This window comes from Nyctibius grandis, chromosome 2 (genome assembly GCF_013368605.1).
Source record: "Nyctibius grandis isolate bNycGra1 chromosome 2, bNycGra1.pri, whole genome shotgun sequence".
NCBI lineage: Eukaryota > Metazoa > Chordata > Aves > Nyctibiiformes > Nyctibiidae > Nyctibius > Nyctibius grandis.
In genome coordinates this window covers 40,681,412-40,703,048 of record NC_090659.1, presented here as the reverse complement: position 1 = coordinate 40,703,048, position 21,637 = coordinate 40,681,412, and positions in this window count along the sequence as shown.

Genomic DNA, 21,637 nt, shown 5'->3' with positions numbered 1-21,637 from the left:
TCAGATGGGCCATTTTATGGGATTGTAACAGCTGTTTGTTTACATTTATTGTTCAGGATGCACATCAATTTCCATGAAACTACTCATGTTGCATATTCACAGCTTTCGTTAAATCTCTTTCATTTCGTTAGATTTTCGTTAAATCTCTCATCTCAGTTCAAAATGGCCAAGTATGGTATCTACCTGAAGGTTAAACTTTTTTAAAAGCTGTGAGTTTGTTGACAAAGAGCAAAGTACATTTCGATGGTTTTAAAATATTCAGCCAGCACTTCAGAAAAGAACTACATCAAAAGCAATCCAGACACGTTCACTCTTTACTTTTCATGTGCATCATCAGTGATGTCAGTGGGACTCTAGTAAAAAGTTGTTAATTAACTTATGTCCCTTCTTTTGGCACTGCAGAATAAAAGCACAAAATGTAGGAGCAACCTGAAGAGCAAACATTAGTTTGTTTTTTTCTTTATTAATAATTTATCTAGAAATGCTAAAGATATTTTAAAGTTATCAAATTCTCCCAACCTGTGACAGCATTTCTGGGACCAGACCCCATCAATCTTGCTCCATCCAGATCATTATGATAGAAGAGTTACTGTAAGGCTTGCTCCTGCAAACACTTCTTGACCTAGCATGAGTTCAGTTTTGGCTGGCAGCTGAGAGTGATGGTGTCCTTTTGAATTATACCTTTGCAAACAGAAAAGAGAGAGGCTGCAAACCTAAAATGACATTGATTTTAATTCTTTAAAGGTTTCACATGCTCTCCTGCAAATTGACAATCAGAACATAATGGTGGGTCTTATATGAAGATCAGAAAATAAAACATACCATAAAAAAAACCAACCCTAAACCCCCTTATTATTCTTTTCAAGTTTAGAAGAAACCTGTACGGAATAAACATTGAAAAATACATATTATTTCAACATCCTTAATTTATTAAGACCGGTTCTTTTGTGTGTGGATAATTGTTCCTTTAATTTAAAACAATGGCCACCACTTACCTGTTTAGATTTCCCTGTTTGTTCATGTCACTTAAGTGAAAACTGTTGAAGAATCGGAACTGAGATTTGTTTTACACCAGGAAAAAACAGAGGCTTTTTGAACTTCTTGTGTTCTCCAAGGGGAAAACTATAGAGAATGCTGTGAGCCATCCTAGAAACAGCAAAGTGTTGAACTTCTTTGACAGAGAAAAGAGTAGAATCCCATTCTGTACAGCCATACCTGGTTACTACCTTCTTCATGTATCTTTTCTTTCTACATGTCCTGCTTCATACACCATCCCAGTGCCTGTGCGTTGAACAGGAGTTCTGCAGAAATCATGCATATGGGAAAGGGCAATATCCATTTTGAAGAGGCAGGCAGGTTTAATTTTGAAATGTCCTAACTTTTGAGTGCTTGACTTAGGACCTTCCCTGATTTTTTTAATTAATTTTTAAGCGATTTTCTAGAGTTAAAAAATCCTTTATATGCTGTATTCATTTTCACACAGTTTTTGTACCTGCTCCTCCTGGATAGCTGTTTTGCAGCCTCACTTCTTCCATAGCTAGAAACTTTATTTTTATTTCCAGATTAAAATAATATTCATCTTTGTTGCAACTGGGGCCTTTTAAACAGTTCTCTTCCAACCTCTGATAGCATCTTTCCACTTCACATAGAGTCAGGTTCCCTCTGTTTTTCTTTATCTAAATTCAACAAACTCTTACCATTTTGATATAGGAGATTCTTCAGAATCTACTTAATCAGACCATTGATAGTCATCTATCTCTACTGACAGTACCTCATACGTGCATAATATGATCTCATTTACATTTTTCAGTATCACCGTATCAGTAGCTCCTAATCATTCTGGCATTGATTAGTGCTAGCAGTTAAGGTTGTTACCATCATCTGGTGACACTGCACATTTATCCCACTTCTATTACTTCTAGTCCTTAAGGACATCTGATTTTTCCTAAATTTTATTCTAATCTTCCTCTCCAAAAAAAAAAAAAAACCGAACCAAGCAAAACAGGAAAAAAAAAAAACCAGCAAAGTAACACTGCTATAAAAAAGTTGAGGAATCCATATTAAGTACCTCAGAAGTGGGTTCACTTAGTGTAAACAATTGAACAGTGAAAATTTGACTTAATGAATAGTTTTGAAGAGTTACAACTGAGATCCATGTTCCTCAGCAAGGCTATATCACTGAACGGACACTATAGTTTAACACAGAGCAGACCAAAATATTTTTACACTTTTCTAAACTTATTTTGGAAACACTGGAGATTTGCAGTAGAATACAAGACAGAAAAGACAGGGAAGAGTAACAATCAATATAATTTTCAACCATGAAAATGAGGCACAGAATTCCTCTGTTGAAAGCAGTGCTTATAAAAACCAATGGATGTCACAGGAGGTTCTTTCCCAGTCACATGAGGTCATCACTCAAAATATGTATGCTACAGACTAACAGGTATTATGCCTTCTGAACCCCATGAAGGAGAGCAATATGGGGAGCTCAGCTGCAGGGCCTTACTCCTGCAATATCTGAGATGCAGAGTCACAGCATCATTCAAGTTGGAAAGGCACATAACCGTAGATGAAAGTTGTCATGAGAGAGTAATTGATAGTATTTTTAAGATGGGGACATTTCTGTTTCACAAATGGCAAAGAAACAGAACAATGAAATTCGTAAACCAAAAACCCATCAGACATACATGAGTAGCTTTCAAGCTATTTCAATGTCTCAAAGGAAAACAAAGGTGTGGAGTTTAGGCAGTTCTCAAAGAACTGGACTTTGCCTGAAATGTGTGAAAGCCCAGTTGAGCAAGCAGAGATGGGAGAGGAATGGTGACATAGATTAGAAGATATCTGAAATCCCAAGGAGAGAGTTCCCATAGGAAAAAGAAGACTAGCATCGTACTAGCAAGGAAAGCTGCTGTCGCCTTTCATTCTTAAAAATAGCAGAGACTAGGAGCCTCAGTGAGTGTGCCAGTCCTGGCAAAGCAAAAGTATTGAATACAAAGATGACTTTTTCAAGCAGATGAAACATTGGCAAAGCTCGGAAGTGGGAAAAAGCAGACAAAACTAAAAAGTAGGATGAGAGGTTCAGACTTGAAGATGAGGACTCAGTGCCATTGCAATCTCTTTGCAGTATTGAATTGTGTGGCCCATCCAAGTAGAATAGCCCATTTTCCAAGCAGGATGGGAAAGAAAGCGACTAGAAATGATTCCAGTATAATATAAGAACTCTTGCCCTTTTTTCATGAAAAGGTCTGAACTAAGACTAGGGGATGGTTAGAGGCAAGGACAGTCAACATGTTCAGATTGAAGGGTCTAGGGAGCTTCCAGATCTCTGCTGTCTTACAGAAGTGTCACCAGCAAGCATGGGCTGCTGAATGGTGATTCTCAGAAAAAAGTATCTTTGAAGAGAGGCAATACTTTTTTTTTTCTTTTTTCTCACTGAAAGGTTTCTGATTTCACCAGGAAAAAATCAAGTTATTTTACAGTAATATTGAATCTTTTATTTGATTTTCATAGCCAAACTCTTAGTTTTAGTTCCCTTCTACGTTAAATATCTGATCAAGTGGAATTGGGAAAAGACTGTGTGTGACAATTCTACACAAGAAAAATAAAACTCTTTTACAGTCATGCATTTGAGCAAGGCATGTGTCAAAGCATTAAATGAAAAATTTTTCTTTTTCTCTGCTAGATCAGGTAATATGAAAGCTAGATAGCTTCTTATTACAGTCAGTCTACTACCTTTAGATTTCAAGTGGGGGAAAAAAGAAACAGTGCAGTTGTTTAGAAATATTTTTAATATGACCTCAAGTCTTCCAGAAAGGAAAGCAGCAATCAAAGTGAAATCGAATGTTTGAGTACAGAAATTTTTCTCTCTTCTGCATTTTTATTTAGAGCAAGAGAAGAAATGAAATGGAAATGGGAACAAAGAATGAAAGATAATACAAAGTATAAAATGATCAACAGAAAAAACAGCAAGAAATAAATTGTCTTGTACCCAACTTGAAATACTCTATACTCTTTTACTCTGTAAAACTTCACAGATACTTGCGTGGATTTCCAAAGTACATGTGTGTGCATATAGTTGCAAACAAGTTTTTCCAAGACTCTGATTTCAAAGGTCTATTCTCCAGTCTTAGTAATTGTGTAGCTCCATTAGGTCCATTAGACTAAAGAAGGGAAGGAGAAAGAGAAGGAAAAAACACTTCAATGGGAAGTAAAAAGAAAAGTTGATTCTCTGCTTAAATATTTGTTTCACTGCTGCCATGCTAGATTAGACCTACCTGGTTCACAGCAAGTGAAAACATTTAAGCTCTATTGTTATTATTTTCTCTGTGTGCAGCTCACCCTAATGGATTGCTGCAATATCACTCTCTGACCTCAAAAGATAGACCTCAAAACATAAAACCCCATCAGGTCAGTAGAAGAATTTTTTAAGTCACAGTACATGGCAAAGAAATAGTTAGAGATGAAAAATTTTTATTTTTTTATTATAGAAGGAAAATGCACTCAAACTGGCAAATACATCTCTCTGATCTTCTCAGGTTTGATACTTAAATCATGACATGACTTTTAACAAAAAGCACACAGAAACTAAGAAAAGTAATGTTTTGAAATTATTTTGGTTTCAGTTATGTAAAAAAAAAATCTCTGGTGATAGAAGATTAGAAGATAGAGATTATGTTCTTAAAAGGCTCAAAAATCTAAAGTTAAATTGTGATGCCACTTTCAACTGTCTTTTCTCATTCCACATTGTCTAAAGCTACCCAGGAAAAGTAGATGCTGCCCCAGTTTGAAAAGGCTATCATGTAAGCAGCAGCATCTGCACTTGTTAGATGCATTTTGTGGCTTTATTGAGATGTCTTGAGTATGTACACAGTGTGAGAGAGAACAACGGATCATTCTGGAATACATCCTAATTAATTTTGAAACAAATATTCACTTCTGTTTCTTCTGCACAAACACTCAATCAATATTTGATAGCTGTATTGACAGCCTGGTATTTTTAGTGGCTTGGTTACATTAAAGTGGTCTTGTTTCAGTCTGTCACCTCAAGCTTTTCAATTATTTTCAGAGTCTTAGATAAGCTTGACTAAAAGACTTAATATTTTGTTCATGTAGTCATTAAAAATAGCATCAAAATCAATCCATCATTAAGATCTGTTGAACAAGGCCAATGCTTCTAGAGAAATGTAACGCTACATCTCTATCCTGTGTGAATTAAATGCTTAATGGGACTATCTTCTGATTGCTAATGTCTCCTTATTAGCAAATGTATGAAAGGAAAATAAATCTTAGTAGACCCTTATCAGGTTAAACAAGCAAATCAGAAGACCACTATGGGGCATATTTATCTTTCTTCCAAGAGCTAGAACAATCAAGAGAAAAAGCACAGAAATCATTTAAGGAAAATCCTAGAAGTAATACTGTGCATGCAAATTATGAGACCGACAGGCAGATCTGAACTTTCTTAAACCTCATAGCTGTTCAGGAACAGATTTTAGCATGTTAGGAAAAAATTCTTTACTGTGAGGGTGGTGAGGCACTGGAACAGGTTGCCCAGAGAAGCTGTGGATGTCCCCTCCCTGGCAGTATTCAAGGCCAGACTGGACGAGGCTTTGAGCAACCTGGTCTAGTGGAAAGGTGTCCCTGCCTGTGGCAGGGAGCTTGGAACTAGATGATCTTTATGGTCCCTTCCAACCCAAACCATTCTATGATTCTATGTTTTGTATCAGCCTAAATGGAGATGAAGTGGAAAGCAAATATTTAATATAAGCCTCTCAATCTACCAATAAAATACAAAAGTCTGGTACAGATTATTTTAACTGACTTTACCTTTGAAAATGTGGGATGAACTCAACCCTGCTTATTCATTTTGCTACTTATTCTACTGCTGCTTCTGGACCAAAAAAGCCTCATTGTAAATTAATGGATGCATCTCTTGGCACAGTGAAAGGCAAGGAGAGTTGGTTGTTGCATCTGTTTATTTTCAGACAGAACTCCAACTAAGATGTTTTTGCATTAATGGCATTTATCAGACAAATACTAATCATTACACCTTCACTTTATAGGCAACAAAAAAACAAGGGGCAATTCTTCAACAGATTCCTCTCATCCTAATGAAGATATCTAAAAGAAGCCAGATTATTTATGCCCAATAAATGCTTTTTTTTTTCCTCCACTGACTCTAAATGGGAGCTATGTAGCGGGTCAGGGAGGCTAGTGCAGTTATAGAAGTCTAGTTTGTAAATGTGTAAATGTTGATGAGATGAATCCTACCACTAATCGCAGTTCGCTTCTCGTTTGTGGGAATTTCTTTGCTTTATAGACCAGGATTATTTGAATGGGCACATCTTGAAATCTTCAGCTGCAGCCCAGGTTTTGGAGAATTTTCAGATCTAGGAAGACAGGGAAAAATTATATATTACATTTAACAGCAGAAATTTTACTGGATGTCTTTAAAAGGAGAGAAAGCATCAAAATCAAACAAAAGAAAACAAGAAAGCAGGGTTCATGTGTAAAGTTTTCTGTGTTACAGGCCATTATCATAGAATCATAGAATCATAGAATGGTTATACAAGTGTTACTTCCTGTGTTCAGCTTATATTACATATTTGAGGTTAAATCCTGAAGTTATGCAGACTTAAACATAGCTAGACGCAACCACTGAATACTACTGACTTCAAGAACTCAGTGTAATCTCCTGATTTCAGTGCCTCACCTCTTTCAGTTCTCATTTTTCTAGTAGCATTTCAGCTCCTATTTTTAAGTGCCCTGGCGTAAATTCATAAGGCCCACTTCAGCAGAAAATCTTGAGTACTCTCCAGCCCATTCTTTCATAGTGAGTCAGAAGTGGACACCATCATTAGTCATTAGCTGTACTAAACACCTCATCACAGGTCCTTAGTAGTGAAAGTTGTGACCAAAAAAAGCACTGAACTCTTTGGCTTTCCAGCCATTGCCTACCAATAGCTTTCCCTTTCTGTGAGGTGCAGTCCAGCATTGTCCTGTTCCACTCACTGCCAACATGCTCATGGAAACATTTCTTGTCACCCTTGGTAATATCTTGCTCACTGAACCTCATTTAGTGTGAACATCAGCAGCTTTGTAACACAACTGTTTGTTTCCACCAAGCCCAGCTCTACCACACTTTCTTTCCCTGAATGTTCCTCTTCAGCTGTATTGTCTCAATTAGGTGGAGGGCATTTGTGTAAGCCCAGATTTTGCAGGTGGAGGAGCCTTGCTGCTCTGGTTAGTTCAGTTCTTTAGAAGTATATAATGCTGGAAAAATATTTCCACCCACTCTATCATGGGGGCTGCTATTCAGAGCTCTGTTCTTTGGGTGGCCTGCCTCTGTGCTCTCTGAAACGTGTGAAAATCAGGAACCCAACTAAAAATTAAAGTGATAGTATATTCTCATCCCCAAGGAAAGAAAAAACCCAAACAACCAAAGAATTTAATTAACTCCCACTTAAATGAAAACACAGAGAAACATCATCTTTAGGGTATACCCTAAAAGTTCAAAATAATAGGAGTAACCATTTTTAAAATGGCATTTGAGAGTGAATTCCAGAGAGAGAAAAACATCTCTCTTCTTAACATGTAGAAGGTGAACACCTTTCCTAATATTGACTGGTATTGCAAAAAGAGAGACATGGATGGTCAAAAAAACTGGGCCTAAATGCGTTTCTAGGTCAAGAGCAACATCCTAAATTCTATCTGCAAAGTCCCAGGTAGCCAAGAAAAACTGTGGAGTCCCGATGTCACCAGGACTGTCACCTAATGCCCCCTAATTAGGAGGATACCACAGTTTGCATCAGCTCCCTTGACACATGAGTTTGAGGGACACCCTGAATAAGAATCGTCTACAGACTGTGTGCAGACGTGTTGAAACCGCCTGGCTAGCAAAGGCAATTGTCCTGGTTACTATTGCTACCATCTGTATTTCATAACCACTGAAGGTCACCAACTGGGAACTGAATTAACCAGAAAAAAAAAAAAATCCTCAAACAAATAACGCTGCAAAAAGGAAGATCTTACTCTTGTCATATCCTCTGGTGTTAACCTGATTAGGCAGGACAGGCCTATCTTAGCAAATTTTTCATATTCTTGTATAAGAGAACACGTACAGAAAGTCATTGTAAGAAGCAAGAGATTTAGGACAGACATCATTAGCATCAGGCCCCAAGTTTCTTGTTACTCTCATGAGGTCTTTCTGGTAGTTGATCTGGGAGTAAGAAACAACTGTCCTTTGGAAACACTCAACAAGAAAAATTTTAACGCTCTGCTGCAGCTGCAGGCAAGTTACTGCCATCTCACCAATGTTCTTGAAAGTACGGAGGTTATTTTACAGTACCAACAGAAGCAGAAAGCACAGAGCCCAGGCCCTTGGAAAACTTTGGAAAACTCTGCTATCGGTTACAGAAGTGCAGGACTTCACCTTTAATCTCTATCTGCTTTTAAGCATGTCTGCAGCAATGAATGTACTGTGTCATATCTGAAGTTTGAAAAGTTTCTGAGAATCCTGGTATGTGGTTTTCATAAACACATTCAAAATTCAAATTTCAATTTAATAACTGCTTTAGAAAAAATGTATTATTCTGCAGTGCATTGTGTGGCAATAATAATTATGTGACAAATTTCAGGTTACAAAGTATAAACATTTTTGCTTGAGAACTCAGAGGAAGTGCTCATATTTTGTAACAGTGAAAGTGCTTCTTTTACCACCATCTGACTTGGAAGCAGTTAATGGAATTTGTTCAAAATATTGTGGGTAAAAATTGGATCTGAGCAGATACCAAACGCTAAAAGTACATCTCACAGAACCTAGTGGTAGTCCTGAAACAGGTTCTTTCACAACCTGCCGTCCAGCTTTCTCCAACCAGGTCAAATGTTAATTATTTTAAAGCTGTGCAGCAGCATAGAAGGGAAGAGAGCGAGTGTGTGCACATGGCAGGAGCTTGTTATCTGAGACACTAGGATGGGAAGCCAAACCCTTCAATACTGTTGGTGTCCATTTCTGATTTTGCCACTCACTGATTGTATGATCTTGAATTCATTTAAACATAACAAATTAGAAAGCTTTTAAGGATTTTAAGGATTGATAGGTAAAGGCTTTTAATAATCCTTTGAAGGAAATTTTCAGTCGGTACATACACATCCAAACTGAAGTCTCATCAGGGATTTGACAATGCCGCATGAGATGCATGTGAAGGAAGGCAATGCTAAATAAATAGTTCTGCAACCAATCCACATTCAGTTATGCTGGATTATTTCCTCATTCTAGAAAGCCAACCTTTTATTACAAAAGTACAACATATAAGTTGACATAATTATATTTCCTGAAAATTCCCTTCAAATTCCAAGGAAGAAAAACTATTTGTGTTGTGAAAATGGATGTGGGAAAAATACTTTATTCTGGAGAGACATTTTAAGCAATGGGAAAGAAAAAAGGAAGAATTATTTTCTTCTAGTTGCATTTAATTTCCCACAGAATACTTTGTAGACAAATGACTGGGGCCATAACCTTAATTGTTCAAAACTATTAAGCAAATTAATCTGTGAATTTATTTAGAAGTACATCAAGTTCTCTCTTACAGTACTGGGCTTTGAAGGTTCACAATAGGTTTCACATGAGAAGCATGAGACTGATGCTGGCAGTCAGTTTATTTGCTTAGGTCTGGACAGGAGCAAGAAGAGAAACACTGCAAATGTTTACTCTGCATAAAATAATTTAATCACATCCATTAAGTCTGTGAGACTGGATCAAATCACAGAAGCCTGTAGCGTTGGTGAATTGCTCGTTATTCTCTGCAAAATTATGGGGAAACATTAATGACTAACATTTTTTTAGTGCTGTTAATTTAATAATTTTAAAAAATGTAAATTGAATATAGATTGAAATTGTTTTGTGTGATTCATGGTTTTTTCATTAAAGCTCTCAATCTACTGTAAGATCTGTACAGGTATAAAAGCTGTGGGTGATCATTTAATACATCAGCAGAGCATCTCAGATAGGAATTTATACAGTAAAACCATCTTAACATGAGTTCCCTGAGAGACTGCACTGTGCTCTGATCCTGGGAAGTGCAGACAGTTCAGTAGGTGGCCCCACACCTGGCCAAGAGAGGAGCTTTAGGGTCAAATCCATGTCCATCACTGTTTCATCTTCTTGAACGGTCAGTTCCATTGTGCTCAATTTTTCTGCTGTTAAAATGTCATTCTTGAAAATACTATTTTGTGAAAATTCTTTAATTCTGACCTTTGAAAGCACACATCCTCTCCCTCCTGTTTTTTCTTTTGGTGTAATTATGACCAGAATTACCTTTAAAAAAAAAAAAAGCACAACACAGAAAGAACCAGACAGACATCTTTCCCTCCCACTCCCTCATATGTTTTTCCTTGGAGGAATACAACGAATCAGAAGAGACACATTTCTCTATGGAGATGGGAAGGTGTGAAGGTTTCTTTTCTGATTTTGAAACTCAAATAAGTGTACATGCTTTCTTTGCTCTAACAGTAAAAACAAGCAGAGGCATGCATCAGTATGTATAAGACTCCGTTAGTATTTGCAAAAAGTAGTAAATTCCTTGTCTGCACCATCTTAGAACAATTTGTGAATAGGGTCAAATTCTCTAAATAATTCTGCTAAGAAAAGCGTTCAAGTTTAGAAACACCAAGCACCACTGACTGGAAAGAAAGCAGACTTACCTTTATATTTTGTAGTCCGGTGGTCAGAGCCAGCATGAGCTGAAATTCAGATTCATTGTTTCTTGTGTTTTTGATGATTTTGAACCTACTTGGGTATAACCATAATATGTGTCCCACCATTGGTCCTGTGACAGCAGTTTTATTTTACAATGCATGCTTCAATAGGAATCCTAGCATAGTGGATGGGACATTGCATCAGCTCCATCCATATGTAATAACTTCCTTTACAAAATGAATTTGTTCTGTTTGCATGTAATTTTCTCCCCTTCTGTCCCATGGAATATGCCCCTTGGACAAAATACCCTGGATGAATAGCACTCTGAAATACTTGTGTTCTTCTCTCATTTTATCAGCATTCATAATGCTGGTTGGGTCACCTGAAAACATTTTGGGTGTAGGTAAGGGCACATATGAGGACTTCAGAAGTAGTATCACACAGTTTGTAAGTACCTAACTTAGTTTTCAGAGCTCAGTTGCAATTTGTTTGATCTGAAATTAATAAACATGTGGAAATTTGTGAGAGAATCAAGCTAGACTTTTATCAGCATGTTGTTACCTCCAAGGAGAGATCTGGGTTCCACAGAGTAGCACTGGGCATTCTGCGTTTGTGTTTCACTGAGTCCATTAAAAAAATCATGGGTTATAGGTAAAATTTGCCTCTTTTTTCTGCTTATCCTGCAATTTGAGCTACAAAGGAGCTAATTTTTAACTTGCTACAGTAAATGAGCTTGCTCACTAATTTTACTTCTAGCGGTCCCTTTAGGCTCTCGGAAACAGGCATTTGACCTGCTGAATCTCTGTGACTGGAGAAGATAAATAATACAGACAAGTTTAAAGGGCTAAGTTGTGTAGGGCTTTCTGCTATATTGTGATCCGAGCAAGTGGTCTGCAAGTCATTGTTGAGAATTAGAGATAATCGTTTTTTCTTGAAACCTAGGAATGGAGGTTTCAGCAGTGTTTTTCTTTCCATTTTTGGTTCCCTTTTTCTCTTCATGTATTTTAAGTCTCTTTTCCTTTCTTTTTTTTTTTTTCCATTCCTTCCTCAGTCTCTGCACTGTATTTCATGGGTAACAGAATGACTTTAATATTGCTTTTCTTTTGTTAGACATGATGTGAGCTGAGTACTACTTGAATCTGAAATGACCTTTGAAGAATAACAAGCCAGTAGGTTTGAAATGGGCCTAAAAGGATCTTCTTGGAGATGATCCAGAGTTTTGTCATCTGAATCCTAATACTGCTTCTTTTACAGTATCACAAACTACAATGCCAGAACATCGTAGAATGACAATGAGATAAAAAGTAATTGGGCCATTCTAATCTGACTATGGTATGATTATATACATAAAAATCCAATGTGAATATTTGCATAAAATAAAAAATAGGTAAGACAATACAGTTACTGAAACTGCCTTTGGAAATCCACTGAAGAACTTCTCTGTATTCCCAACAAACTAAATTAAGCTACTGCCAGCAATAAAATTGGATTGACATTTTTATATCTTAATCTGAGGCTACTTTCAGGTATGGGCCTTAGGCCTGCCTGCAAAATAACAAAAGGCAATAATATTTTGTTCCTGTGTATTCCAGAGGCTTTTGAAGGCTTTACGAATGTTCATTTTAATAATACTAGAATGTTTTTGCAAAGGGTAAAAAAAAAAGTTGCATTCCCTTCTCAGTAGGTCCTGTGCCACATCTCACAGTGCCTGGCTAGCCTCTATATACTTCACCTCTGTAGAGGTGGGGCAAGTGGCAACATAGAATCATAGAATCATAGAATCATAGAATCATAGAATGGTTTGGGTTGGAAGGGGTCTTAAAGATCATCTAGTTCCAACTCCCCTGCCATGGGCAGGGACACCTTCCACTAGACCAGGTTGCTCAAAGCCCCATCCAAACTGGCCTTGAACACTTCCAGGGAGGGGGCACCCACAACTTCTCTGAGCAACTTGTTCCAGTGTCTCACCACCCTCACAGTAAAGAATTGCTTCCTAATATGTAATCTAAATCTTCCCTCTTTCAGTTTAAAACTGTTACCCCTTGTCCTATCACTACATGCCTTTGTGAAAAGTCCCTCTCCAGCTTTCCTGTAGGCCTCTTCCCTATACACTTTTGTCCAGTGCCCTTTTGCTGAGTGGTCTGGTCACTGGAGGCAGAGCAAACAGGTTGTGCAGGAGAAAGGATACATCACCTTCCCCTACTTTTAAGGACATAGGGGAAAAGAAAGCAATATTGTTTGGAGCTACAACTCTTCTTCAGTGCCCTAAGGATTCTTCTGCTTTGCAAGGAAAAAACCTTGAAGAAAAGCAAGCAAATGTATAAAGCTGTGTGGTGGTAGTGATCTTTCACTCCTCCTTCAGGATCTACAAAAAGCTGGGACCAATTCATCCTATAGAAAGGCAAGGCACATGCCAGCCTCAGCTGAAACACTCAAAGAAAACAGTCATGTTTCCTTCATGAGAACACCGTGCACTCTCCCTAATGAGATCATTGTTCTGTCCGTGTCCATTTGTGGAACTGTTGCATTTGATTTTCTTTTTAGGGGGAGGGGTGATTTAAAGAGCTAAGCTAGACCACATAACCTTTTGCATGAAATTCCATAGTTACTCTGGAAGAAAATAACTAAATTCAGGTCATGATAGCTGTGTCTTATATAATGTCCATAATGTACAACTTTTGTACTATAAATAAGGGGAAGACAGTAGCCTTGTCCCATAGACCTTGCAGTCAAGAATTTATCTCTGAAGCTGTGAAAAATTTAGATATTATCAAAGCATTACATCAGCTTGCAATTTATTTATTTAATGAAAAAAGTTTGCATATTGCCTTGCTTCTCTGTCTCTCGGATGGAGTGCTACTGAAATACAATATGCATGCAGCTGTGAGCATTACTTCTCATAAAGGGTCATTAGACATTGGAACGGGCTGCCCAGGAAGGTGGTGGAGTCACCATCTCTGGATATGTTTAAGAAAAGACTGGACATGGCACTTAGTACCATGGTCTAGTTGACATGGTGGTGTCAGGTCAACAGTTGGACTCGATGATCCCTGAGGTCTCTTCCAACCTGATTGATTCTGTGATTCTGTGATCAGACCCAGATCAGAGTAGAAAGCACCAGGCTGCTATGTGAAGGGAAAATGATAAAAATGGAGGAAAAGACACACATACTCTGAAAGTGAAGAATAGTTGGGAATATGGAGACATATAAAATCTTTAGAGCGGCTGTTAGAATGCCCCCATCTTCCCAAGGCAACTAAAGCCTGACTCTGCTGTTACTTAGTTGTACTTGTGACCATTCCCAACCTAGTACTTTCAGCAGGGATCTTCACGGAATAACATACAATGTGTTTTCTCTTAAATTACAAGTAGAGGTTAGGTTCTCCCTTTCACAAGAATGTTTAAGCCAAACAGTAAGAATACTAGGGCTGAAAATTATAAAGTCATCTTACACTGAAGAAAACCATGTATAGTTTATTTTTGTTCTGATCATTAAAAACAGGAAAAAGAATGATAAATTAAAGCTAGTTTTTGGAACTGTGTAAGACCTGGTGGCAGGAAGTGAAATCTTGTTGTACCCACGCAATTATACTCAGATCTAGAGAAATAAAATCAGTCCTTTTACCTGTAGTCATACTGTAGCTTGTCAGCACTGGGTAAAATTCAGAATTTTTATACCTACAGAAAACAGACTAGCCTTAGCAGCAGGTTTGTTTTGCCCTTACTAATGGCCTTTGGGTGGCTGGACAGAAGTGTTTGATTTTTTTTTTTAAACAGAGCAAGCCTGTGGGGAACAAATAAATATTAAGGAGTTCTCCCCCATTCCCCAGTACAGCCTTGGGAGTACTGTAGTTTAGTGTTAAGAGGTGCTCATTATTTCAGTAATTCTGAAGCACCTGTCACTGGCAAAGTGCTTATGTGCAGAACATTAATTCTATAACTAGAAAATCTAAATTAATGGACCAATTCTAAGTCCTCAGCACAGAGACCCTTCCATGCTGTATAGGTGATTGGAACTGTTGGAAATGGGTAAAAGATTCCTAATGAAGTGTAAAATAGTGGCAAAAAGGTTTCTCTCTTAAGCAGAGAAACTCTTCCGGATGCTTTTAGACGAAGAATCATTTCAAGTGGTGACAATGAAGACCTCTAATTTTCAGGCTGCTGGAAAAGGTGATTTTGCCTGTTGTACATGTTAGGCTTGTCATGGCTTCACTTTTGTTGCCATTATGTTTTGACAGGTAGGGAGGAGTCAACACACAGGAATACCAAGGCTTTGCCACCTTGAAGGAATTATATTTATGTTATTATTTGATGTGAAATCTACTTAGAATTTGGAAAAATTATGAGTTTCTACTGCAGGCAGGTTAATAGTTGTGAGAGGAAACAGTTTCTGAGAAAGGGAAGGGATGGTTCCTCTCAGGTATCTAACAGATCCAACTCTTGATTGAGTTCAAAAGCAATCAGCACTTTTTTTGTAATCTTAGAATCATGTATCTTTTAAGGGACTTTTGGGGGTCATCTAGTCCAGCCTTCTTTTCGAAGTAGATCAAATTAGACTGAGTTGCTCAGGATCTTGTTGAGTTTTGAATATCTCCAAGGACGAAGATTTCACAGCCTCTCTGGGCAACCTGGTTCAGTGTTGGACCACCCCAAGGTGAAGCAGGTTCTCCTGTCTCTAATCAGAATTCCCCACGTTCCAGCTTGTATCCATGGCCTCTCCTCCTGTCATTGTGCACCTCTGAAAGAATCTGGCTCCACCATCTATATAACTTCACAGTAGGTAGTTGGAGACAGCAGCAATATCCCTCTGTCTTTTCTTCAGGCTGAACCAGCCCAGTTGCCTCACCCTCTCCCCTTCCATCCTGTGTTCCATCCCTCTAACCATCCTGATGGCTTTCTGCTGGATGCACTCCAGTGTGTCGGTGTCTTTCTTGTACCGGGGAGTTTAAAGCTCTGCACAGCACCCCAGAAGGGGTCTCAGAAGTGCTAAGCAGAGGAGGAGAGAAAAAATCACCTTGGCTTGCTGGCCACACTCTTGCTAATGCAGCCCAGGATGCCATTGGCTGCCTTTGCCACAGGCACCTTCCTGGCTCATATTTAACTTCTTGTGCACCAGGAACCCCAGGTCGTCTTCTGTAAAGCTGTGTTGTAGCTGGTCTGTCCCCAGCATGTACTGGTGCCTGGGCTTATTTCTCTTCAGGTGGTCCATTTCTACAGGCTGTTGAGGTTCCTCTGAATAGCAGGCCTGCCCGCCAGCATATCAACAACTCTGCCCAATTTGGTATTGTTCATGAACTTCCCAAGTGTGTACCTTTGTCCCATTGTTCAGGTTGTTAATAAAGAAATTAAACAGTATTAGGTCTAGTATTGATCCCTCAGGCATGCAGCAGGTAAACAGCTGCCAGTTGAACTTTGCACAGTTGACCACAACTCTCTGAGCCTGATCAGCAAGCCAATATTCCACCCACCTTATCATTCATTTCTGTAGTACACAACTAATTATTTTGGCTATAAGGATATCGTAGAAAACTGTGTCAAAAGCATTTTACTTTCTAGGAATGTTTACATTTGACTATTTGAATTTTCTGCTCTGCCTCTGTACTCTCTTCTCTGTTCTTTCTGTGTAGAGTAATCCCTTTTAACCACTGAAAATTACCTGTCTATCAGAGTCCTGACACTGAACAGAGATGCCTAATTTTGCCCCTGGTTTCCTTGAGAGTCAGTGGATATAGGCACTTCCAGAGGTAAATCAATTTGTCAAAATCAGAATTAACTCCAAGAGTTTTCCTTTCCTGGTAAGCAAATGGACTTGTTTTTGTTTGGTTGTTTTTTTTAACCCTTGCTATGTCCCTTAACGCTTCTGATTTTATGCCTGTGTATTAATCCTTTATATTGATTCCTTCATATTTATGGAGGTATGTCTTTGTGCCTTGCATGATTTCTCTTTAATTCTCCTGTTGCTGAAAAACTCTTGGAACAGCCACAGTTATTTCTTATCTTCGCTTTCTGTCTTGCATCAGAGAGGTTTGCTGTTCTCCATTTACAGACCTTTTCAGTTACTGCTACCTTCCTGGCAGTCTTCTGTCATTTAAGTTTCCAGAAGACTCCATCTGCCATCTCCTTGGGTGTGTTACAGTTTGGTTTATTTTTCTTCTAATCCTTTAACTCCTTCCTCTCTTTACAATAATGAACTTCCACTAAACTTGCTTCCTACCTTTATGTTTTCAGTCATTTTCTCATGAAAAACAAATTGAAAATAGCCACTTCACTTGTAGCTGCTTCTAGTTTGCTTGTTTTGGGGGTGGGGGTGATTGGAGGGGGGACAGTGCAGGGGAGAAATCATTGCCATAAGAACTTCCTGGAATAACTGTGCCTATGCTAGGAGGTTTCACGACGCCTGTGAGTACTGCTGACCTTTAGAGCATGATCCTTTATGCTAACAAACTGTTAAACTGTGTCCTGGTGTGAGCTTGGCCCTTCCAGCTAGTGCTTTCCCCAAATATTTCTTGAGAGCAGTTCGGCAGATCATCATTCTAGGTGTCATTACCAATAGGCAGTTTGCACACAGACACCGATTTGGCAGCTAAGAGATTTTACTTAACTACTTGCTACTTTGCCTCAGTGCAAAGGAAAATTCTTGGATGTGTTTCATTCACTGGTATGTAAGATCGCTGTACCCTGTACATTTGCTTTTCCAATAGATTTGATGACTCCGTGTATCATTAGGTGCTGTTTTTTGTAGGCTTCTGCTGACAGTTTGAAAAATCCCTCCTCCTCTTGAGAAATACTTTGCAGATTTTGTGGTTAAACAAGCCTGCATCTCATCTCTTCTTGAGCTCCACAAACAGTATATACATTCTTGACATGAAACTTAACTGTATTTCCACTGTCTTGCATTTTTGCTCCTTAGTCAACAGGATGCATCTATACCTTTCCCAGTCAAAAGGACCTTTTAACCATTACAGCCCTGACTTCTGCCTTTACCTCTTCATAGTGGCAATGGTGGCCATGATTTGATCAGGCTTAATGAAGTTTATCTCTTCCTACCCATTGCTAAGAAGCCTTAGTTAACCGATGATCAAAACAGGTTCCAAGACACAACACTGGAAATAACAAGATCTTCTGATGATTATAATACTGATCTCTCAAGGAGGGACTGAGAGTCCACAACACCTCAGAGCTTAGTAGAACAGCACTTGATTAATTTTTAGTGGTTTAAGTATTTGAAATTATGCATTCTGTGCAGTTTTAAATATAGATCTTGTTGACTTTTAACTGGAAAAAGAAGAAAAGTTATTGAAAGTGGTACTTTTAAATGTTACAGTGTTTCAGACGTGGTAAATCTGTGAACAGAGTTCTGCAGAGAGACATGTCAGGTTAAACAGGTGCAACTGAACTTTGTCACCAAATAAAGATCATCTTCAAACTTTGGCACAGAAGGATTTTATAGCACTGTGCTGAGTATGGGTCTTATTCCTCCATATAGCGAGTCAGATCAAGAGCTGGCTCACAGTTTCTTTCACAGCAAGTTGGTGAAATGAAGTTTTGAGAGCTGGCAGAAAGGGTTTGGAGTGCTAAAAGGAAGCATAAGGGGAAGCTGGCAAATGTCAGTGATGTTCTGGAGTCTGGGAAAGCTGGTCAGGCCATGGGATTTAGGAAGTTTTGGGCTGTTAACGTGTTGGGGGATGGACGGAGGGGATTTAGGTGAGGATAAGTGGGATGTCAGAATGTTGTAGAGACTTCAGAAGGCCTGTCAAGAAGCAGGGGGAGGAAACCCTCTCTCTCTTCCCCCCCTATTTTTAGCTGTTCCCTCACTCTTGCAACCCCTTCCTTCTTTCACAGTCCCCTGGTATACAGGATTCATCAGTACCACCAGAACAGCGGGGGAAACTGAGGTCTGTGCAAGGAGGTGAGGATTCAGGCTATATATGCTGCTGTAACGGCTGTCTATTCTATACAATTGTACGTTTTAAGCAGCAAATGTCCTTTTTGAGTTTCTAACAAAGCTAAATGTTTTGTTGTTGCCACTAGATTGCCAAGGCTACTGATACAGAATATTTGCTCATGGAAATAATTTAACTTCACCTTTCCTACCGAGAGAGAAACCTTACCCCTTTGTTAGCACTGGAGTATCCACTGGCAAAAGCTGTGCTGCGATTGTGTCCATGCATATAATGATAGAATTTATGGAGATCGGTGGAGATTCCAACATAGCTACTTGAGAGAAATACAGGAACAAGACAGATAAAGGGGCAGAGCATAGATATTTTACTCTTTTACTTCTTGGAGAGCCCAGGAGATCTCTATTACTGTGAATTTCGTCTGGGCAAGAAATGGCTTGAGGTTTTTTGTTCAATTCCTTTTTAACAACATACATATCTTATTTTCCTTTTCCTTTGAGAGACAGTTCCATAAAGATGAGCAGGAAACAGGAAACAAGCTTATAGGACTTGCAGTGGGAAAAATTAAAAGATTTGAAGATTTTTAAAAGATTTAAAGATTTTAAAGAAGATTTGAAAATAGAGTCGTCTTTTGATATAAATAATACATGAACCCTGGAGAATGATTTGATGAAAATTGACCTTGAGCACAAGGCAACAAGTACATCCACACATACAGCTTTAACCTTCATCCAAATCATAAAGTTCCTCAGCTGATGCATTATTATGTATTTTATTTATGAGTAATTTTATTGATTGATATGCTTCATAGAATATTAGAGCAGAGCTTCAGGAGTAATTTGAAGTCAGGATACAAGACAAGATCAGAAAACAAACCCATGTAGTACTTTTAGGATCTGTTATTATTATTCCATTATGTTGAAAAAAACCTACTGAGACATTTATAATGTTTTAAAATAATTTCAGAATGAAATATGCACTGACATAATGTACTTCTTCAATATTTATTCCTCTCTGTTTAGCCTCATAATAGAAGTGAACACTAAAGTGTGGATGGCTTGAAGCAGGTTTGTATACATATACTTTTTTCGCCCATTTATAACTCTCTTTTTTTTTTTGTTGTTTGTTTTTCTGGTAAAGACTCCAGATTTTTTAGCATGTTAAAGTATCAAAAGTCTTTGCAAGACCTCATTGATGTAGAAATGCTTTTTGGACCTGTATGACCAATGCTTTCAGCTTTTGCAAAGTCAAACTTACATATATACACTTGAAAGTTTCTAGTTCCTTCTAATCCTGGAGGAAACCTTTAGAGGGTGAAGCAAATGTACTCAGTTGTACAGTTTCCAAGCTGTATGGGAATAGCTGCTGTATTTTTAAGTCTGTTTTAATAATTTCTTTTTGACCAGGCATTAATTTTTTTTAAACAATCCGTGTCTCATAGCAATTGTGATATCACATTCAACACTTATGTAGGTCTACTTTAAAACAGAAATGTTTTCTACATATATTTCATCCTCACAAGTCAATGACCCATTCACTAAGGAGGTTAGCAGTCCAACTGGCAGTCTCAGCGGGCCCATGGCAGTTCCTACTTTACATACTTGGGAATGCAGGCACCACAGCAGTCAGTGCTTGTATATTGATCTCTCACTCTCCTTCCTTCCACTTCATGATAAGGCTGCACCTGATCATGTGGGGTGAAAGAATTTATTTTTAATGAGAATGAAGCTAATAAACACAAGCCACTGTAATTTCTCCCTGGAATAAGAATGAAGTAAAACCTAGTGTGTCCAATCCTGAACATAACTAATGGAGCTATCATTGAAATCAGCCTGGAATAATCAAAAAGAACCAAATATTAGTGATGTAGCTTTCATTTGGTTTGATTTGTATATGAAGACAGGCAACAAGAAGAAACATTTTGAAGGAGGAGTGACTTATGGTAGATTAGGGGTACCAAGTCTTGTTATGTTTCATGTAATTTTTATTTCTTGGTACTTGTTATGCTGGTGTTAGTGAAACTTGATTTGCATGCCTGTCTTTATCTAGTGAAGAAAATATTTCTCACATCAGTTTTGAATAAAACACACACCTTTTACAGCTGTCTCAAATAATATTATAATGAAGTTGATTTGGTGTTCTTCAAAATATTTATGGAAAAATATTTTTCCACTCTTTGCCAAATTAGTTAGAATTTCAATAAGAAGTCTAAATACTTATCAATTGGAAAGAATACATAGGTAGGTAATAAGTACTTTCTGTTTGGTTTGGTTTTTTTTTTTCCCAAATATTGCAAAAACGTTTAAAGAACCTGCCATAGAGGACTTTTTTGAATATCAAAGAAAATCAATTTGAATTTGGCGTACCTCTATCATTGTTGTTTGTGAGTATAGCAAATTTGTAGGCATACTTAATAATTTCAGATTCAGAAAAAAAAATTCTCATTTTTATTTCTGCTCTACTTTGTTAATCTTTTTATATTTTTGTCTGGTGTTATATGAATATTCTATGCCCATTTCTTAAATAACTAGCAGCATTTGTAGCAATTATACTGTGGGAATGGGAAGGGGAAAGGAAGATTTGACTCTAGTAGATGGGCTTTCTTTCAGTCCTGTTTGTTTTTAGAGTGTTCTTCAGATCTCTTCCTTTCGTTGTGCTTGGGTTTTTTATCAACAGGTAGTTGATAATTAATGGTCCACATGTAGATCTTGTCCTGACGTGGAATGTTCACTCAGATGTGGAAGCAAGGAAGTCTTCTTGGGTCTCACTGTGTAACCACAGCCAGAGAAACAAGACAGCTCCTAAAAGCTTCCCTTAGCGAGTTTTACCCAAAGCTGATGGAAAGTTTATGCAATCTGAATACTTATCTTGCTTTTGAAGTAGCAGTACTACAATAATGTTAGAAGAGTGAGCGTCACAGACATCACAGCAATCTATCCTGCGACTTCCAAAATAGACTAGGAGCTGTCTGCTCTCAGGGAGACTTTTCTTTAGTTTGACTTGACACCCTGGATTTCTGTGCTGTCAGAACACAGGA